Source organism: Cydia pomonella, chromosome 18 (assembly GCF_033807575.1).
Source record: "Cydia pomonella isolate Wapato2018A chromosome 18, ilCydPomo1, whole genome shotgun sequence".
In the NCBI taxonomy this organism is placed as follows: Eukaryota; Metazoa; Arthropoda; class Insecta; order Lepidoptera; family Tortricidae; genus Cydia; species Cydia pomonella.
In genome coordinates this window covers 10,214,626-10,234,641 of record NC_084720.1, presented here as the reverse complement: position 1 = coordinate 10,234,641, position 20,016 = coordinate 10,214,626, and the positions used below count along the sequence as shown (strand labels likewise).

The following is a 20,016-nucleotide window of genomic DNA, read 5'->3' as shown; positions in this document are numbered from 1 at the left end:
GCTTAGACTTTTTATTATTATTTGTTGATTACAAAATAATTAAGTGCACTAAAACATATTTAGTCTTGTTTGGCTGTTTATCATTTGTCACCATGCCGGTCACGTTTTAACATGTAAGTGCGAAAATGACAGGCATAGTGACAGGTGATAAAAATTGAACCATGCTGTCACCACAGAATGAAAAAACTAATAATTTAAATTAAAACTAAACTCCTTCACCGTTCAGGCGATCCGGACACACACGCACGCAAGTACGTACGCACGCACGCACGCACGCATACACACACACACACACACACACACACACACACACACTTTTATTGAATGTAAAATTATTTCTGATCGATGCACGTTTTTATTTTATTTATTTATATCGTAGGTATTTAACCGTTAAAATAAGAAGGTACACTACCAAACAAAATCACTTCATAAATTATGTTGCCATTTAAGTATAATATACTATGTTAAAAGCATCGTTCACGAATAAAGCCAAATCATGTAGAAAAAGCATAGAATAATGTACTTAAACTCTAGTTTTATGCAAATAAAGGTATGAAAAATGTATAAGAAGAAAACCTTGCTTCATTTGAATGAACAGGAAACTCGAGAAATTGTTCGAGCATAACCGTTTATTCAATTGAATATACCTATAGTAATCGTGTCCTTATGTTTGAGCATAACGACATGTCCTTCGTTATTGAGAGATATATAGAATATTGTAGATTTAAATATAATCTGTTCTCAAGAAATAGTGGACTAATGTACTGTGTTATTGAATACGAATGAAGCTTAAGAAGGGATAGTATATAACGTACCAAGAGCAGTAAAGTAAGAAATTACTTAAATGCATATTTGTCGGCTTTGATGTACCCAGGTTTTGGACCAGGTATGTCCTTAAACTGCGTCCAAAAGAGAGGTATAGGCATTGTGAATGTCATCTCGCTTTGTGTGGTAGGGCACAGCACAGTGGATGTCATTCCAGATCTAGAGCAGAGCCCAACTGAGGAAGTACTTCCACGTTACAGAAAACCGTAGCCAAATAACACTAGACCCGAGGCTTTCTTATTTACTGGCTGAGGTGTGTATACTATTTTTCTGTTCGACGGAGCCGGAAAGAGGCAACTTCGTAACCCAGTGGGCCGAAATTTGAAGCTTGCCGGCCGGAGGGCAGAAAAATAAATTTAATGGTATTTTACGTAAAACATATTGTTATTTATTTATTTAATCTTTATTGCACAAAAGAAAATAATCTTACAGTACAAAAGGCGGACTTAATGCCACGAGGCATTCTCTACCAGTCAACCGCTAAGCAGAGAGATTGATTGAGATGATGAACTCTATATACCTACCTACTTATATTCCTAATAGCGCACGACTTGTAATTGAATCTATAAAAAAACATACAACCGAATTGATAACCTCCTCCTCTTGAAATCTTGAAGTCGGTTAAAAACTTGGGGTGCGTGTAAAATATACTGCAAATCTCGCTCGCTATTATTGGAGTGAGTTATTTCAAGGTATCACAACAGTATCAGAACTATTACAAATCGTAAAATGCTGCTCTGCAGAGAACTGTTAGGCAGATAAATTCGCTAGCTAGAGTTTCTTCACAGGCAACAGGAGTAGTCGTTTCTCCATACAAACGTACTCGACTGTTTCCTCCGTGATTTTTGAAACTAGAACTATTTTTTTTTCAACACAGATTATTATTATTAATATCTGTGTTGGACTCTTTTGCTTTTTTTGCATATTTTTGTTTCTAAAGGCGCTAGTGCATTTACAATTTTCGTAAAAACGCCCTAATTTACTATGCCGTAATGAGAAGCATGGTATTCAAAACTGACATCAATTAGTCAAAAAAGCAAAACAGTCCAATACAGATAATATTATTAATATTTACATCTCAAAATTTCGTTACATTTCGTAAGTTTTGGAGGAAGAAACAGTCGAGTACGTAACATCGTTTTATGAGATTTTTACGCAGGATTTTTTGCCTAACCTAGCATTGTCCTTATCGCACTAGTTTAAGGAGCCGCTTTCGTTATCGAGACGAATTTATTCACCTAGCGGATCCGCGTACAAGGAAACTATTTGTTAAAAATAATCGCGGCACACATGAGGTTAAGTACTCATAAATCTAATTCAATCATATAATATCGTAATATGCTGCAAGGATTCGGATACGTTTGATTCATTTTTTTATTCACTCACCACCCTCGAGCCTCAACGAGGCTTTTATGTTACGTATTTCAAAACAGGTTCTTTCAAATACTCACACCCTTAGTTATAAGTGAAAGTAACTAATATTTATAGTTATGTTGTAGAAGTCGTGTCGATGTTTAAATAGAGTGTTACGAGTGATAACCGATGATGAGGCTTTCGCGAGTGCAGCCATAAAATCGGTATTGGATAAGGTCACATCACTATAGGGCGGCAAGGACTGACAGATGAGCATCGCTGCAATGGCGGCGTCATAGTGGAGTTTCCCAAGTTATGTCTGTTTTTATTGTATTAAATCCTCTATTTGATGATGATCGGTGTATTTAGTTATCGACTTATGAGTAAGTTGATAAGTAAATTCGATTTGCTGTTAAACACCGTGTTTTTATTGAATTCTATTAACTCCGGGGTATGGATAAGTATGTACATATATGGAAACTAAATGGCACAGTTACTTAATTTAAAAAAATATATTTTTTTATAAGAAGTAATGAAATGTTGCTTAAAGCGTTGTTGTAACACGGGCATTACATTTAATTTAACCAAACAATTGAAAACGGTGACATATCAATGTTATTTCGAACATAAATTTTATTGACTGAAATAGTACTTACGTTGCAAATGTATACACTCGTACTAAACACTAATCAATATGTAAACAGGCCCTAAGGCAAGTGTATACGCTCGTAAGGGCCTTAAAAGATAAAATAAATCATTGATTATCTCCGAAATGGAGTTAATTAGAATATCAGTGTCTTTGGAAAAGTTCAGGAATGCACCCTTGAAATTAACGGAAATAAAAAGCACGGTGTATATATTATATAGAAAATATAATGTAATATATACATTGTATATTTTATAGATACAGAATATTTCTGACATTATCAACAAATGGCTGCTCTAAAATGGGGACGGACGTAGGCGTTATTAGGTTATGTGAAATTTTACGTTAATCTCCCGCGTCGGAGATTGTTTGTTAGATATTTACCATTACAAAGTAGAATAATAATGAGGGTTTTATCAAATAACGTATAAATGGTGTTATTTTAAGATACCTATGTAAATTATTCGGCAAGCCGGAGTAATTTGAGCTGATTTTAAGACATCTAGTAGCTATGAGATGTTTACTCGTAATTAAAAATTAGGCAAGCAGATGGGAATCAAGTTCTAGCGACGGCGACGCTTCACTACATTTGTACTTGGGTTTCCCAAATTAGCTTAGTATTCAATAATAAAACCCTAGAAAATACCGTCCAAAAGTGAACCTAAAATTACGTAGACACCTGCTTTAACTGGATCAAATTATAAATACGAGTATAAGGTTAACCGATAATCTTCAAGACGAAAGGGTCTTTAACATTTGATTTGTAGGTATATAACGGAGGCGCAGTTGCCCATATGAAGGGCCTTATCCCGACTGTCTCTCATTTTATCGGTGAGATTTACTTTATACATAAATGCCAATGACCCGATGACTACCTCAACCTTCCTATTCCGAACCTAACCTTCCCCAATGGTAAGTATTTCATTCCGGCTTTGAGCTTGGTCTCCAATCTATAATTTTGAACACCATTGACTAGTTGGGTCCTACATTCACATAACAATGTTTTGTCCTTTTTGTTCCTGAATATTATACTCGTAGATACAAGAGCATTAATTGTTGTGACATAGTTATTGCATAAAAACAGTCCCGTTGTTATATCAAACTCTTGGCATTAGTTTCACCAATGTACATACAGTCAGCATAAACTAGATAGTGACGACCAAAGTGTCCAAATATATCGAAACACGCCTTCATTACCTATGTAAGCTTTATTGTTTGTATTAATCTAATCCGGGTCGTTCTTTATGCAAAGGTTGTCCATCCCGGTTCAACGTGGCAACGCGGCGAGCGTGTTGGGCTCCTTTGCATCTGGAGGGACGCAGGGCGAATTTCGGTAATAGTTTTTATGTTTGTTAGTTTTTAATTTAGGTTAAGATTTTTGTAAGTAGATTTTAAGATTTTCATTTTGTATCTTTGATTATCATCTTTATTTGTAAGGGACTTTATGTACTCAGATCTAATTCATATCTAGGAAATGTTAAATGTAGACTTATATTATGTTAATACTATTTATAACTAGAATTATATAGCTTTATACTTACCTCATGTTACCTAAGGAAGAGCGGAGGCTCCCGATACAAGCTCTATTTTTGCTTACAGGGATGCTCCATCCCTTAGCTTATATTTACCGTGTAAATTACAAAAATAAAGAATTTTGTATTTATATTTGTATTTTTTGTATAACCATAGAAATAAGGATGTGTTCCGATATATTTGAACACTGGTTGTCACCATCTATGTAATTCCACAGAGAATAAGTAATAGTACTACCGTACAGAAAAAAAACTTACAGCGGTTCATGGACGAATCATGCTGTCCTTTTCTTATGTAGGGTTGTCAAAATTCGATTCATTATCTTTATCTGTGGTCGTACACGCAAAGGGACGTCAAGTTGTGTCAACCCTAATAATTGCTGCCGAACGGAGCTGAGAATGTCCGAAAGGATCAATTTCGCCCGCTGGTAATATTGCCTGTACTTAACTTGCGGGCACAAAAAAGACAAATAACCTAAAGCTGTGTGTGACCGAACTACAATATCCATGTTAAGGAAAAAACAACCTGAAAATGAATTTCTTACGCTGGTATATATACAGTTTAATTCGTGTGAATACCTGAACTATTTTTGTTATGTCCCCGAAATTACTTTCGTGACCATTCCCCTCGTTACCCGTCTGATAACACGAAAGTTAAGTATTTATTCCCTGGAGGAATTACCGGGCGAACACGAGATGACGTCTCATGGACTCACTAGATTTGGACAGTGGAATCTTCTGGAGAAGTAAATTATTTTGATTTCTTAAGTATTGATCAACCTTTCCCTTTAAACATACTTTCTGAAAGCGGATTACAATACAACCCAACACAAATCCACTTCATTGCACAATTTACAAAGAGACATACATAATGCAATAAGTTTATCATTCTTGTAATTATTTTGTTAGTTAATTATGTAGGTACTGTAATTAGCTTTAAGTAATATTGTATGCCCCTACGGGGTGTCATGGTCTGACTTTGTTCGTATATATAACATCTTAATTGAAATGTACATGACTTCACAATGAATAAATTATATGATGATATGATACATGAATACAGAGGTGACAGCAGGCGGTCTTATCGCTAAAGAGCGATCGCTACTAGACAACCATTTTATCTACAATAAAAACCAGACCTATAGTCGGCATTAACTAGCACATGAGAGTATAATCAGTGTTGGCCGAAACGATAATAAATTAGATTTATTTATTTTACTACTACTTAGAAGAAAAGACAAAATGATGAAACTAAATACTTTCATTTCTTTTTTTCTTTAAAATTTATTTGTAGTTTTACATGTATGTAAAATGTATAATTATTGGTGCAATAATGAATATTTACTTACTTTCACTAAAAGATCGTCAACTTAAAATTAAAACAAAAATGAAAAATAACCATTGTCACACACAAAAAAGAGATGTCAATGTAAAGATAGCTAGCGCAAACCTAAACGTAGCTAGGTATTGTATAAACTAGCTACCCGTCCCGGCATTGCACGGATAGAACCTTAACAAAATATATCACTCTATTAATAAGTGAAAACCGCGTGAAAACCTGTTCAGTAATTTTTGAGTTTATCGCAAACAAACAGGTACATACAAATAGATAGACGCGGCGGGTGACTTTGTTTTGTATGGTGTAGTCCGTGTAAAAAAATCAAAATATCTACGAATAAACTTATCAAATTATAAAAAACTTGATCAGATAAAATCAAAAATATTTAACTTCAATGATCTTAATAGCTAAAAATATTGATAGAATACAATGTAAATTCCTATGAAATTCAATATTACAATAATAAAATGGGTATAAAAACAAAATATAACTATAATAATTGAAATGAATTATTTTTGTTTACATTGTTTGCTACATTCTTTAACTAAATAAGCGACATGGTTACTAAAAGTTATTTCAGTTCGTGTGCAAACTTGTCACGCAAGGTTTCGTTTCTGAGGCTGGCGGGTAGTCGCTCATAAAACGACAGGCCGATCACTCGCGGAGACTTAGGCCTGCAGCAGACGGAGCGTAAGCGTTAGCGTCGGGTAAGCGTATCGTAAAAACGTTACGAAAACAAGACGCGTAGAGTTCCAGGCACCAAGCGTCGCGTAAGCATAATCGTTTTATAAGTGGAATCTCATTAGTTGAAATCATGCAGTCGCTGGCGTCATTTATCTTCATAAAAAGTTTTAAAGGACACAAAGATTTGACTTCTTGAGGAAAAATTATCGGTAATTATTCCATACAAATGGTTTGGACATACAAACAAACTTTAAAAAGTGTTAAAAACGTCCCAATAAATGCGCTGGAAACAGACGCATTGCATACAAAATCGGCAACGATCAACACCAAAATCAAAACAGTCAGACTCATTCCGTTCCCAAAATTTCGTGACGATTGGTTAAGTTTTGAAGGAGGTAAATGTCGCGAACAAAACCTCGATTTCTGCGATTTTTACGTAGAATTATTCGCCTCAGCTGCAGTTGTCCTTATCGCACTAATTTTAGGAGCTGCACCCGTCAGCGCGACGGAGATATTTGCCTAAAGTTCTTTGGTATTTTCTCTTAAGGAAGCTCTAAGTAATAAACCATTGCTTATTTAAGGCAGGTTGGCAGACAGGGTGTGTATGTAAACAAGGGCCCCATAATAACCGTAGTTATCAGCATAAAGCTGGGTTCATAAAGTCGAACAACCCACGTCACTTACGAAAACGCACGTATTGTGCCGTCGCTCGCCGTCTAAAATGTTTCAGAGAACTATACTCCTAATGAGTCTAATCTCAGTTGACGAGTGTCAAGATCTACATACTTTTACTTTTTTACCGTGTATACTTCTTTTGTTGTCTTTGTTTTAAATTCATAAAATTTTGGTTTAGTTTTCAAAAAACATTGCTCAAAAAACAAAAATAATAAATATTGAACATCCTTACACAAATTGACTAAGCGCTACAGTAAGCTCAAGAAGGCTTGGAAAGCCGGTTGTTTAGTTTTTGCTCTAAAAAGGTTTCCTTTGTAATGAGACTTGATATATTTACAGGCTGTCTCTCATCATGGGGCTTTGAATCCAGGGCTCGACTTTACTCGCTACCTACATTACTCCTCCCTCATCCACCTCCTTTTCTCTTATTGACTTTTAGTAAGGGACCAACCCAGAAATCGCGAAAAAAGTTTCATACATTTTGGCTGATCAGCGTGCGTAGACAAGATCCCTATCGTTCACGCTCCGTGGCAAACGAAACGCAACTGTCACAGTCGCACTAATTTGGAAGAGTGGTAGAGAGAGATGACTACGCTACGCTACGGAGCGTTAACGATTGTAACGTTGGCTACGCGGCCAGATGCTGATGTTTTCTATGGAAAAGCCAAAAATAAATTCACGATTTTGGGGTTGGTTCTGTAATAAAAGTAGCTCGATTTAGCGAGTAAAATCAAGCCCTGCATAAAGCCTCATGGTAGGAGACATACCGTACATATATTTACTACTACCTACAGTCAGCTGTAGAGAAAAGGTATCCCCTACCTACCCCTGCCCAGAAGTTTGTATGCTATTATGTGCTACTACTAAGCTAATAGTTTCGCTGACTGTAATGCCTATCAGTGTCCTGCTTTAGTCTCGATCACTAATTAATGTATAGCCTCCGTCAACAATATTGGATTAACTAAATGCCCTAAGAGGGCTCGACATACATCCCGAATTTACGGCGTAATTGTGCTTGAACGCAGCATGAGCACAATTTAGCTAGCATTTGTGATCATTTAGTGAATGCGTTGAGAGGAAAGACCAGCAGAGCCCCTTCTCAGATTTGAGAATTTAAGGTAAATATCTCCGTCGCGCTGACGCGGGCGGTTCCTAAAATGTTTGCGATAAGGACAACTGCAGCTTAGGTGAATACTACATAAAAATCTCAGAAATTGAGGTTTCATTCTAGACATTTTCCTCCTCCAAAACTTTTTAATTCTAATTTATTTGGCCGTTTTTAAAAAGTAACCTACTTCTTATAAAAACAATAATATCAAAAAATACAAAACATACAGACACAGTAACTGGTAATATTGAACTCGTATAAAAAATATTCATCTAGGGCAAAATCAAGAGAAAGTAAAATGTCGACAACGTTAGAACAAATGACCTCTAAGGAAACATTATGAGGCTGTCTGTGTTAAAGCGCATACACTGTCTATTTGTATCGGAGTAAACGAGATAGCACTGTCACTGTTACTGGGCAAGGGAATAATAAGAAAACTATTGAAATAAAAATGTAGATTATTTGTGTAATATTACTCGTTAGCGGCCCCTCATGATCAGGTCATCTAAAAAGGCAAAAGCCTAAGTAGTAAAATTCCTAGAACGCACAACAGCTAGCTAGCAAAATGCCTGAAACGCACCATGCCTGCTTTTTTTATTACCTAAATCGCATTAGGACCTAATAGCAAAATACCTGAAACGCACCATGTTTGCTTTTTTGATTACCTAAATCGCATTAGGACCTAGTAGCAAAATGCCTGAAACGCACCATGTCTGCTTTTTTGATTACCTAAATCGCATTAGGACCTAGTAGCAAAATGCCAGAAACGCACCATGTCGTCTAACAGGTAACCTACCTACCTTTTAGTCAGCGATATAGTTCATCCCTACAACTTGTATGGTGTGACTATTTTGACACTTTGACTGCTACGAACTATATGACGCTGACTGTACAGTCGCCATCAAATGTATCGGAGCGGTCAGTGTTGTACAATCAGCAAAAATGTACATACCAGCAGCAGCAATATGCAAATTAATAAAAGTAATTTATAAGATATTAATTGTGATAAGCCTATTTTATTGACTTTAAATTACATTTTACTACCATTTACAATTTCACTACCTGCCAAACGCGTGGTACGGTCGCCATCAAATATATCGAAGCGGTCAGTGTACTCAAAAATATCAGACCATGATTTTTATAACCAAATAAAGGCTTTGTTAAGATATTTGTGAAGACCTTGGCCACTTCGATATGTCTGATTGCAACTGTACAACAAAGTTTTAATAGAACATGAATCCTGCGTAGCCTGCACATTTTGCGACGCACATCACGCTATGTGATGATGATGAGATAATTATCATGGGATTAACTGCGTATATGTAAACAATAAATAATACGAGTAAATAAATGGTTATTTTTGCAATTTTTATTTTCAAAAAATTATTCTAATGCAGATGCTGTAGTTAACTGCACCAACAGTAAAACACTTTTATAAATCTGCACAATATCAGCTACATGCTCTGCAGAAAAGTCCGAAACCGATGTGCTGGAATTAATTACATCCATCCAATTTTCGGCATCTATATGGTCAATGCACACACGTGTCTGAGGTGGCATGTAAAAATTATACCGCGATAAAACCATTGCCTTCTGCAGGTACGGAACTGGGCAAAGATTCGTCGAGGAGCACATGTTGAAAATACATTTATTGCAATCGCATATTGCTCTTTTCATCGGCCGAACACTTGCACCTTCCATTCCGTCGTTGAATTCGAAGTAACCGGACATCGTTGCCTTAATTTTATTACAAATTTAGTTCGTAGCGTAGTAATACAATTTGATAAGATAAATCTACTGACAAATCTATGTCTTTCGGCACTGAATGTTGACAGAATGACTCGCTTGTAAGAAGGTTTTAAACAGCATAAAATTCTTCAAGGGCACTGTCCAAGTGTCATAATGTCCATGGAGACAATATGTCCAAGGGTCAAAAAATGTCTATGGAGTCAATGTGTCATGGACATTCGCCTGGTGCCACACTTTGTTGTGTGCCTCGAACGTACATATGAGTCAACCAACCTATTACTCAGTGCCGCCGACGCTCATATGAGTCTATAATAAATTGTTATTTACATGTAGTCCGTTTAGTCCTATCAACTAACAGTAGAACTAAACGCATTTTTTGTCCGTGTAGTCCTATTGAGTAGGACTCAGCAGCAGAACTAAACAGACTAAGGGTCGGTTGCACCAAACCGTCGGTTAAAGTCTTGTTAAAGTTAAATATTTTTTTGTATGAAATGTTTGACAGTTCTCCATGGGTTGACAGCAGCTGCTATTTAACCGATCGGTTAATTATGCGTGGTGCAACTCACCCTACGTCACCTGTTCCCCGGAAGGCACAGGGCGGATGTTACTATTTACTACAGACGCGTCTGTGCGTTGAAGGCACCGGGAGAAAGTAACTAAAACGCGTACATCCGTTGTTGGCAGTCAATGCGATATCAATATTTTATTATTCATTAACACATTCACTGCCACTGACGCACATGTGCGTTCACCGTCATACAAGTTTGTTCCTAGGCCACGCCCCCTGGCAGTGAATGCGTTAAGCAATGGATGAAAACAACGAATTTCGTTAGGAGTCTGCAATTTTTCCAAGGAAGAAATAAGAACAACAAAGCCGTTTAATAATAATCTGTGCGTAAACATTTATTTTAAATAATATAATATTATTCTTAGCTAGGTAACCAAAAAATATGTTCTCGACGAAAATAATAAGAAAACAAATAAAACTAAAGGAAATTAAACTTTCTTGCATAATAACTAAACACTTGCTCCATTAAGTCATTTGCTCCAACCTAAAAGCCTTTTACATTGACATATTTTCTTGAGAAACGCCAGCACAGAGATTTTTCCCTCATTTAGTGACATCAGCTCGTTTCTATATATCTTATCAAACTTAATGTCCTTCTGATCGCGTTTAATCTCAAATAATATTTGTCTTATTTTGCAATGTTGCCAGAGGGCTTCTTTTTTTAATTTCGTGAAAAATAATATCAGTGTTGGTTTAGTCGAAATGCGTGCGTTTATTCTACGATGCCATCCTTCAATACTATTATTCGTTCTCTGTTTCTCACCAGCACAACTAACTATTTGTGGTAAAAGTTTCACCCATTGAGATTCGAAATACTCTATGAAATCTGTCTCTTCGTCCGAACTGTTGCATTCCTGTTTAATATCAAACCAACCATCTTCAATATGTTCCGGCGGCAGCAACGGTAAACTAGCCACCAATCTTGTTATATGGCATCCTTCATAGGTCTCCGTAAGTTTTATTTTTCTGGCTTTCTTCCACACCGCCTTACTATAGTGATAGTAACACCCCGTAACTTTACAGTCCGGAAAAACGGTTTTCATGCCATTAATTTGTGCGATTTCAAAATCACACATGTAATGATTAATTTCCAAGTCAAATTCATCTTTGATTAACTGAAATAGTCGTACGTATGTCTCTTGGGTTTTATTGGGAAGAAGAGCATATATCACTGGTAATACACGAAGTGAGGTGCCATCGTCGCCAGTATTCAAATCAATGTGTAGTGTAAATAGTTGATAAAATGGCACAGGTGTCCTTTTAAACGTGCCGTCGCCGTAAAACTTAGGAGATTTGTTTGATATATGCTTCAGTGTGTTTCTGGTCAATTTTGTAGAAAATATAAGTATCTTATCTTCACTCCCATTGTTAGCCACCAGAAAGTTTTCGGCTATGATTTCAGGTATTTGAACATCACACAAATTTCTTGTTTCAGTGTATTTCACATTTAAATGCTTACGCCTCGCTCTATAAAGTGTGTCTTTTTTGGATATAAACAGAGGCATTTTTTCCACTGTTTCCGACAAAGGGTCGAGATGTTCAAAGTTGGATTCAAATATTTGCTGTACTGATGAACCGCTAGTGCAAACATCTCTTTTGCATTTGTCTACTAAAATGTCAATTTCATTTTGAGCTTCACTTCTCATACATGAGTGTTTGCTGTGGTCCATTACTTTATTTCTTTCGCCATCAAGTTTAACTGATGCGTTACATTCTCTGCGAGGACAACGCCAGCGAGTCGTTCCATCTTTATTCGTCACATTTAAGTTGTGCCTGTAACCGTTCCATAATAACACTTCTTTACCTTTTTGGCTGATAATAAAAGAAATCACGTTATTCTTTCGTTCTTTACTCATATTAGACATTCGGTCCAAACGTATAAATTGACTGAAACTCTGAAAGTACAATGACAATAATGTTACATTCTGAATATGATTGATGACACTTGACATTCAACAGCCAGTGCTTTTAGATAAAGAAGTGAGATTGTATTCAATAAGAGTATTAATACTAACTGACTAGTACTAACCCTTGACTTTGTCCGATTTGTTCTTATCATACTTTTGTAGCACGATATAGCGTGGAAACTTAATGGGCCGATTAATGGAATTAAGAAGCAAGTGTAATTTTTCTTATTTTTTACCTGCTTTAATTCCCGGGTGATACAAATGACTTTTTAAACATTTTTGAATGCAGTTTTATTTCTTTTTAGGGTTCCGTAGCCAAAATGGCAAGGAACCCTTATAGATTCGTCATGTCTGTCTGTCTGTCTGTCCGTCTGTCTGTCTGTCCGTATGTCACAGCCACTTATTTCCGAAGCTATAAGACCTATACCAATGAAACTTGGTAATTAGATGTACTTCGTGAACCGCATTAAGATTTTCACACAAAAATGAAAAAATGAAAAAAATTGGGGGTCCCCATACTTCAAACTAAAACTCAAAAAAATTTTTTTCATTAAACCCATACGTGTGGGGTATCTATGGATAGGTCTTCAAAAATGATATTAAGGTTTCTTATATCATTTTTTTCTAAACTGAATAGTTTGCGCGAGAGACGCTTCCAAAGTGGTAAAATGTGTGTCCCCCCCCACACAGGCGAAAAATCAATAAAAGTCGGACAAAACCAAAAAACTTCTAAGTAGCCCCAACAGGCAAAAACCAATCTTAGTGGGTAGTCCAATAAACAGTGCACGCTACTCGCATAATCATTTTCATGTTAGAGTCATCTACGCGACACGTTCTCATTCCAAAGTTCGACTTGTTCAAAGGCGAATATTTTAGTGCTCTGCGAAGTGTTACTTATGTGCTTACTTATTTATCGTTTGCTTTCAGAAAGTTGTGATTTAATGATGGATACCCTTCCAGGAGGTAATAACCTAATTACTAATAGTTACTTTTGATAGCTATGCTTGCTTGTTTATTATAAAAAAAAAATAAGTGTAATGTCTTGTATTTTTTGCACATTGTTCAACTTCACCAAGGAGAAAAGTACAACTTCCTGATAGATCCGGTTTTGATATTATCAATTTTAGAAACTACAGAACTTGGGTTTTAACATACAACCATTATTTTATGCGACCTTACGCGACATTTTAACAAAATTTTCATTTTAATCGATGACTAGTTTAATCAAAAATGTGACTAAGCGACATTTTTTTTAGGCAAATGGCTATGGAAGACACTTTCAAGAGACTTTTAGTGTCTTCCGATCCTTATATAACAGGACTAAGAAACTTGGGTGGTAAAAAGTCGCTTCCCAAGAAGCTTCGCTTTTAGAAGAAGATATTATGATCAAAATTTAATAAAATGTCATAATATAATTGTAATTTTGTTTTTATTAGTTGGCAAACCTGCATTAATACGATTTCTATAATAATCCTGAATGTTTAGGTTTTGTCCGACTTTTATTGATTTTTCGCCTGTGTGCCCCCCCTGGAACTACTAAAATAAGCGGACGATAAAATTTAAAAAAATATATGATGTACATTACCATCAAAACTACCACCCAAATTTGGATTGAACGAAATCTAGTAAGTAGTTTTTTTTTAATTCGTCATAAATAACTTTTATGTTATATGTTACTTGCTGCTACGGAACCCTTCATGGGCGAGTCCGACTCGCACTTGGCCGCTTTTAATTTAAATAAGGGAATGTTTCCTTTAATTAAAACAAGCTAACTTTTAAGGATTTAAGCCCTCCAAGGGCCTATTTCACCACGGTGACAGGTGCGACAAATGTGAAAGTGTCCATTACTGGCTTTGCAGGCGTCCATAGGCCACAATTACCACTTACCTTCGGGCGGGATGTGTGCTAAAAAAACTTAATAATTTCGCCAATAAACAGATATTACTTTCGCGAAGAGCTTGTCAAATTGTCACAATAACACTACAATTGTAGCGGGTGCCGGGTGGCTCTATACTCCAATTTTTAATTCAAGACTAAAAAATCTACTATAATGATGCCACAGCAACAAAATTTTCGTATTATAGATCCCTATTTTGTAAAATACACGTCAAGATAATTTACTTATTGGTGTATACAGGACAATTGCTTATCAGATATACTACAATTTAGGTAAATCTAATTTAAAGTATATTGCCATTCAGCTGTTTTGCGTTTTAGACATTACATAAATTAGGCAACAGCATATTTTGTAACTCTGCTACTCAGACATTTGACGTTTTGGATGATTTAAGTCTTAGGCATTATGATTGTAATGTATTTTACTTCTTAGGTATAAAGCTTCTTAGACATCCGTTTCAGGCATTTTGCTACTTAAGCGTTTTGCTTTTTAGATGACCTGATCATGAGGGACGGTCTTTGAGATATAATATATATTTATTTGCTTTACTAAACACAAAAGTTAAGTATATAAAATGCGCAATTTTATTTATAAGGGAACTCAGCAATTACTTTTTTTTTAACCTTACAAAAAAAAGCGGCCAAGTGCGAGTCGGACTCGCCCATGAAGGGTTCCGTACCATTTATGACGTATTAAAAAAAACTACTTACTAGATCTGGTTCAAACCAATTTTCGGTGGAAGTTTGCATAGTAATGTATATCATATATTTTTTTTAGATTTTTCATTCTGTTATTTTAGAAGTTACAGGGGGGGGGACACACATTTTTTTACTTTGGAAGTGTCTCTCGCGCAAACTATTCAGTTTAGAAAAAAAGCGGCCAAGTGCGAGTCGGACTCGCGCATGAAGGGTTCCGTACAATTTAAGACGTATTAAAAAAAATCTTCTTACTAGATCTTGTTCAACATTTTACCACTTTTCGGAAAAAAGTGGCTGTGACAGAATCGGACAGACAGACGGACATGACGAATCTATAAGGGTTCCGTTTTTTGCCATTTGGCTACGGAACCCTAAAAACAACTTTTAAAATTCATAAACATGACATCTGCCGTGCACGCACACCCATCTCGCTCATGTTTATGTACGCTCAGTGAGAGTGAGAGAAGAACACGAAACTCCGGGGCCATACATGCTTTTAAAAATGCAATTTTTTATTTAGTATGAAATATTGTATCTTCGATTTTTATTCACGATTATTAAATGTAATTTTTTTTAAAATATGTATAATAACATAAATATTCTGCGTTAATAATATTTAAAAGAGAATGAAATTGAAAATGTTATCAAGTAGTCCTCTATAAATAAAGTAGGTATTTTATTGCTTATTTATTTAATGCGCTTATATGTGTTCGCTCGAAGCCCTCGTAACAAAGTGCAAGTGCAGTGGCGAAAGTTGCGATGCTCTAGAAAACTAGCGTTGCCTGATGTAACATTTACAAATAAGTGAATATTAATACTGAAAATGAATCACGTATTATCTCAATAAATAGCCGTAACCACATCGTAACTTAATTATAAAAGTATAACTGTCCTGTGGGTAATAGTTTAAAGGTTGCCCACCTAAAACATGTCGCATAAAGTTGTAGCCAAAGCTTAGAATAAGCAATAGTGCTTTATATAGAATATGGCCAGGCTCCGCCTCGTTTTGATTTTATTAACTTAATACTATTTGCATTCGTGCACATTTCTTAAAATCTTATGTACATGTCTAAGAGACGTCTTCTTTAACGTTAATCTCCATTTGTCAATATGTACAGTGAAAATAGTAGGTACCAATGTTTTTTCCCCGAATTAAACATATAAACAACGACGCGAGTACCGATTTTTTTTCTGCTATCGCAATGGCAGAGGTGCAATTTCACAATGTGTTGCATCCAACAATAAAACTCGATGCACTCAACTAAAACAGTCAATTCAAACAAACTAAATGTACTGTGAAAAAAATACTAAAATGGACGAAAACTCTAACGAGTAGGTAAGTGAACTGTACCCCTAGTGTAAATATTTTCGACAGCGAAACGTGACGTACGCGTTTGCGTTAAGTGTCATTTTGTATGAGATTTTTGACTTTCCAAAACGTCCCGCTTGGCGCGCTGTTCAAAAACCCATACAAAATGAGACTTAACGCAAACGCGTACGTCACGTTTCGAAATCGAATTTATTTACACTAGGGGTACTGATATTACGTTTGATAGTCTTGTAACTCTAACGGAAAACAGTAATATTGCAATTCCCTTAAAAATCTAACACTTTAAATAATGCAAGCCTAAATAGCCACATAAAATTAAATCTTACAATTATGGGCTACTTAACTTTTAGGGCTACAAGGCTTTAATTAACCAATTGAGATGGTTTATTTTGTAGGTAGGTCTTATCTATCGAGCATGTATCCAAATACTTTGTGGAAATCTTTACCTTAGGTACCTAATTATTTACCTAAGTAATAACATAAACATAACTTTGTAGGGTGACGGCTATGGTTATTGACCACTCTTAACATTATTGTTAATGTTAAGAGTAGCCAATCACAATTGATAAATAAGCCTTCTATTGCCTTGTTTCTTTCTGATTTGTGTGTGGCTAATTACCATGGAGGGGCCAATAACTATAGCAGTCACCCTATGCATATGTATAGTAACATAAATATTCACTAAAAATAAATGACTAGCGATGATGATTAGCGTCTACATGTTAGCTCAAATTCGACATATTCCTCTTAATATTACTTAGGTACCAAAGTATATAAAAACCACAAAAGTGTGCATAAGGTTGGCAAGTAAGACACTGTTCTCAAAACAAAACTACCTATAAACATGCCTCATAAGCTCTATCATTTTAGTAACTTTTATTTGTCATAGATATGTCAAAACGGCTACATATTTAAACCTAGGCATATAAATTCACACTTCATTTTATATCTTTTTCAACACACTTGCTCAAAACGACGTTTTTATTCCACTGATTTTTGGCTCATAATCCTAGATATTAAACACGCGTGCTTTTTTAGTATATTATAACACTCGTGCTTTTTCATTATATTATCCGACTGAGTTAAGAAGGTAACTGATAGCAATAATATGCATGGAAACGGAGCCTTCTTAATTTGGTCGAGTAATACATTTTTTTTAAACCAACTATTAGGTTTTAAGTGTTATCAAAGAGGTTTTATCACACCAAACATAATTTATAAATTAAATTATCTCGTTAATGCCATTAATTAATAAACATAACATTTTATCTATTTGATCTCCATCCGTCGAATACTCGTAGAAATACAAAAATATTAGATTTTTTTAATTTTTTAATTGGTGTTTGTCGATTTCGTTCGCGCCTTTTGCCTTGCGCGCGCATTGGAATCGTGCGTAAAAAAAAAACGCGCCAGCCATTTTCCGTATTTGTCATATAATTGAAATAGTTTTGCATGTTTTTAGTTTAAATTCCATAGTTTATATATTGACCAAAATGTCATATTCAAGCATTGAAAATGAAGAATACATAAAATTAATGCTGCCAATAATACCTACTAATAGAGGCAAGAGCCGAGAGAACGATAGCCTTTTACCATCAAAATCGGGTGAAAATTAATTGGCGGCATATGAAACTTTTATTCAATGGAAAATCAGCAAAAACGCCCAGTCTTTCTTGGAAAACGTGTTGGTCTGGCGAATAAGTGCCTACAAGCCCAGCACGCTTTGGTGCAATTATTCGATGTTAAATTAAAACTTTTAGCCACCATTTTGAAAATAGTACTTTTACTGTTTTGACAAAAAAAAACTAATTTTCGTGTTTTCTTCGCAAGTGTGTTGAAATACGTCTTATGAAACGTGTGTGCATTGGTTACTCATTACCCACATCGGCTTTCTTATTGCGCGCTCGCTTACAGCTCGCATGCACAATATCGCCTCGTGTGTAATGACCAACTTAGCACACTTGTACCATAATGTACTATTATCAGATAATTTCGAAAATTACGAATGTTTGAAATCAATAATACCAAATGCTAAATTGTGCCACTCGTCTGTATATCCAAGAAACTAATCTCACAAGTAAATTTTTATGGGTTGGTAATCGCATAAAATAGGCATAACAACAAACAACCGTCAATGGAAAAGAAAGGTTTTGCTTGTCAACTCCACGCGCGAAATCAATAACGTATTTTTTTAATACAGTTGTTCAAAAAGTGCTACTTTACGTAGCTGTTTAGCGTTCGCAAAGTTGGTTTTTACGAACTAGTGCTTTTTAATTTTCCAATATATTTTTAAATTTTTAACACGTGAGTATTATATTAGTGCACACCAAATAGTTTCAATGTTCAAAAACTGCATGTATTTTTTATTTCGCCATTAGACATTTATTACATTTTAAAATATTACACGAAAGTAAATATTTATTTGTTATTATATAAATGAATGTTATATAAACACAATATTTCGCTAAAAACGTTTTTAATTATTTGGTTGAATGGCACTATCATTGCCACGTTGCCTGTCGTAATCAGAAAAAATTAAAACATAAAACCGGCGCCCGCTATTTTCACTCAAAATTAGAGTTATTGTGATTAATTTTGCAATATACTTATCATCGCTAAACGTTATATATAATGATATCACACTAATATGGTGAATTAAATAAAGGCAAAATTGCGTTTCTCTGTAAAGACGAAAGTTTTATTTATAAATCGTACTTCTAACATCTAACCTACTCCAACATGTTAATAATCTATTTACTTACCTGTAAAGACGAAAGAAACAACATTTAAAGCCTTTACTTTAGGTTTCGTTATGTCTTTTACACAAATTATATTTTATAGTATTTTATAAACGTCTTTTCATATTTTTACAAACACGAATTGCACGAAAGTCATTGTCATAACCGTCAATCATGACACCTATACCTAAAGCGGCCAGACAAGTTTAATACTAAGAAAAGAGGTAAGTAACGATTTTCTTTACATATATAATGCTGAATTAGAAATATCATTTAAGTTTAAAGAAAATTCGTAACTGTATGTAACACTCGTGTAACCAATATTTGTTTTATTGTGATTTTTTGCAAATGTACCTATTAATGGCAGACTTTTCGAATGTCGGCATGGAAACTGCTTATTAAAATGTGTCCTCATTAATTTACAATAGTAAATATAACCCTTCAACATAAAATGAAGTTGAATTAATAAAGTTTGATATTGTAATATTCCAACTGTAGTTTTGGTTTTAATGAAATTTTGTCTTTATAACGAGCTTTATTGTATGAGTTTGTGTTCGAAAACAATTCTATTTGCAATATATTCCAAAATTCTATTTAATTTCAAATTATGAACCAAAAAATAAACACGCATTATCAAATAATACATATTTAAAAGCTAGTCTGTGATTAAGAGATGGTATCTAATATGAATCCAATATTGAAAACACGCAGACCATAGGTAATAATATTATATGTATTATGATGATTGACTGTACGATTATAATAACAATAAACATTAAAACAATTAACTGTTCCAACATAGCCATTGCCCCTGCTCCAACCGCCTGGACGCAGGTGGTGAAAAAGAAGAAGGCTAAGAAAAAGGCTCCAACTCCAACCCAAGGGAAGACTGCCCTGAAGACGTCTCCTGCCTCACCTCCTAAACTGAAGCAGTTTAACGCTCCGAAATCAGCGGCGGTTGTGGTTA

General features: G+C 35.1%; 1 protein-coding gene across 3 annotated transcripts in view; it reads left to right on the top strand.

The window, feature by feature from the left end:
* LOC133527597 (G-protein coupled receptor dmsr-1-like) overlaps positions 1-20,016 on the top strand; it is a 95,069-nt gene that overhangs the window by 25,880 nt on the left and 49,173 nt on the right. The window lies entirely within an intron of this gene.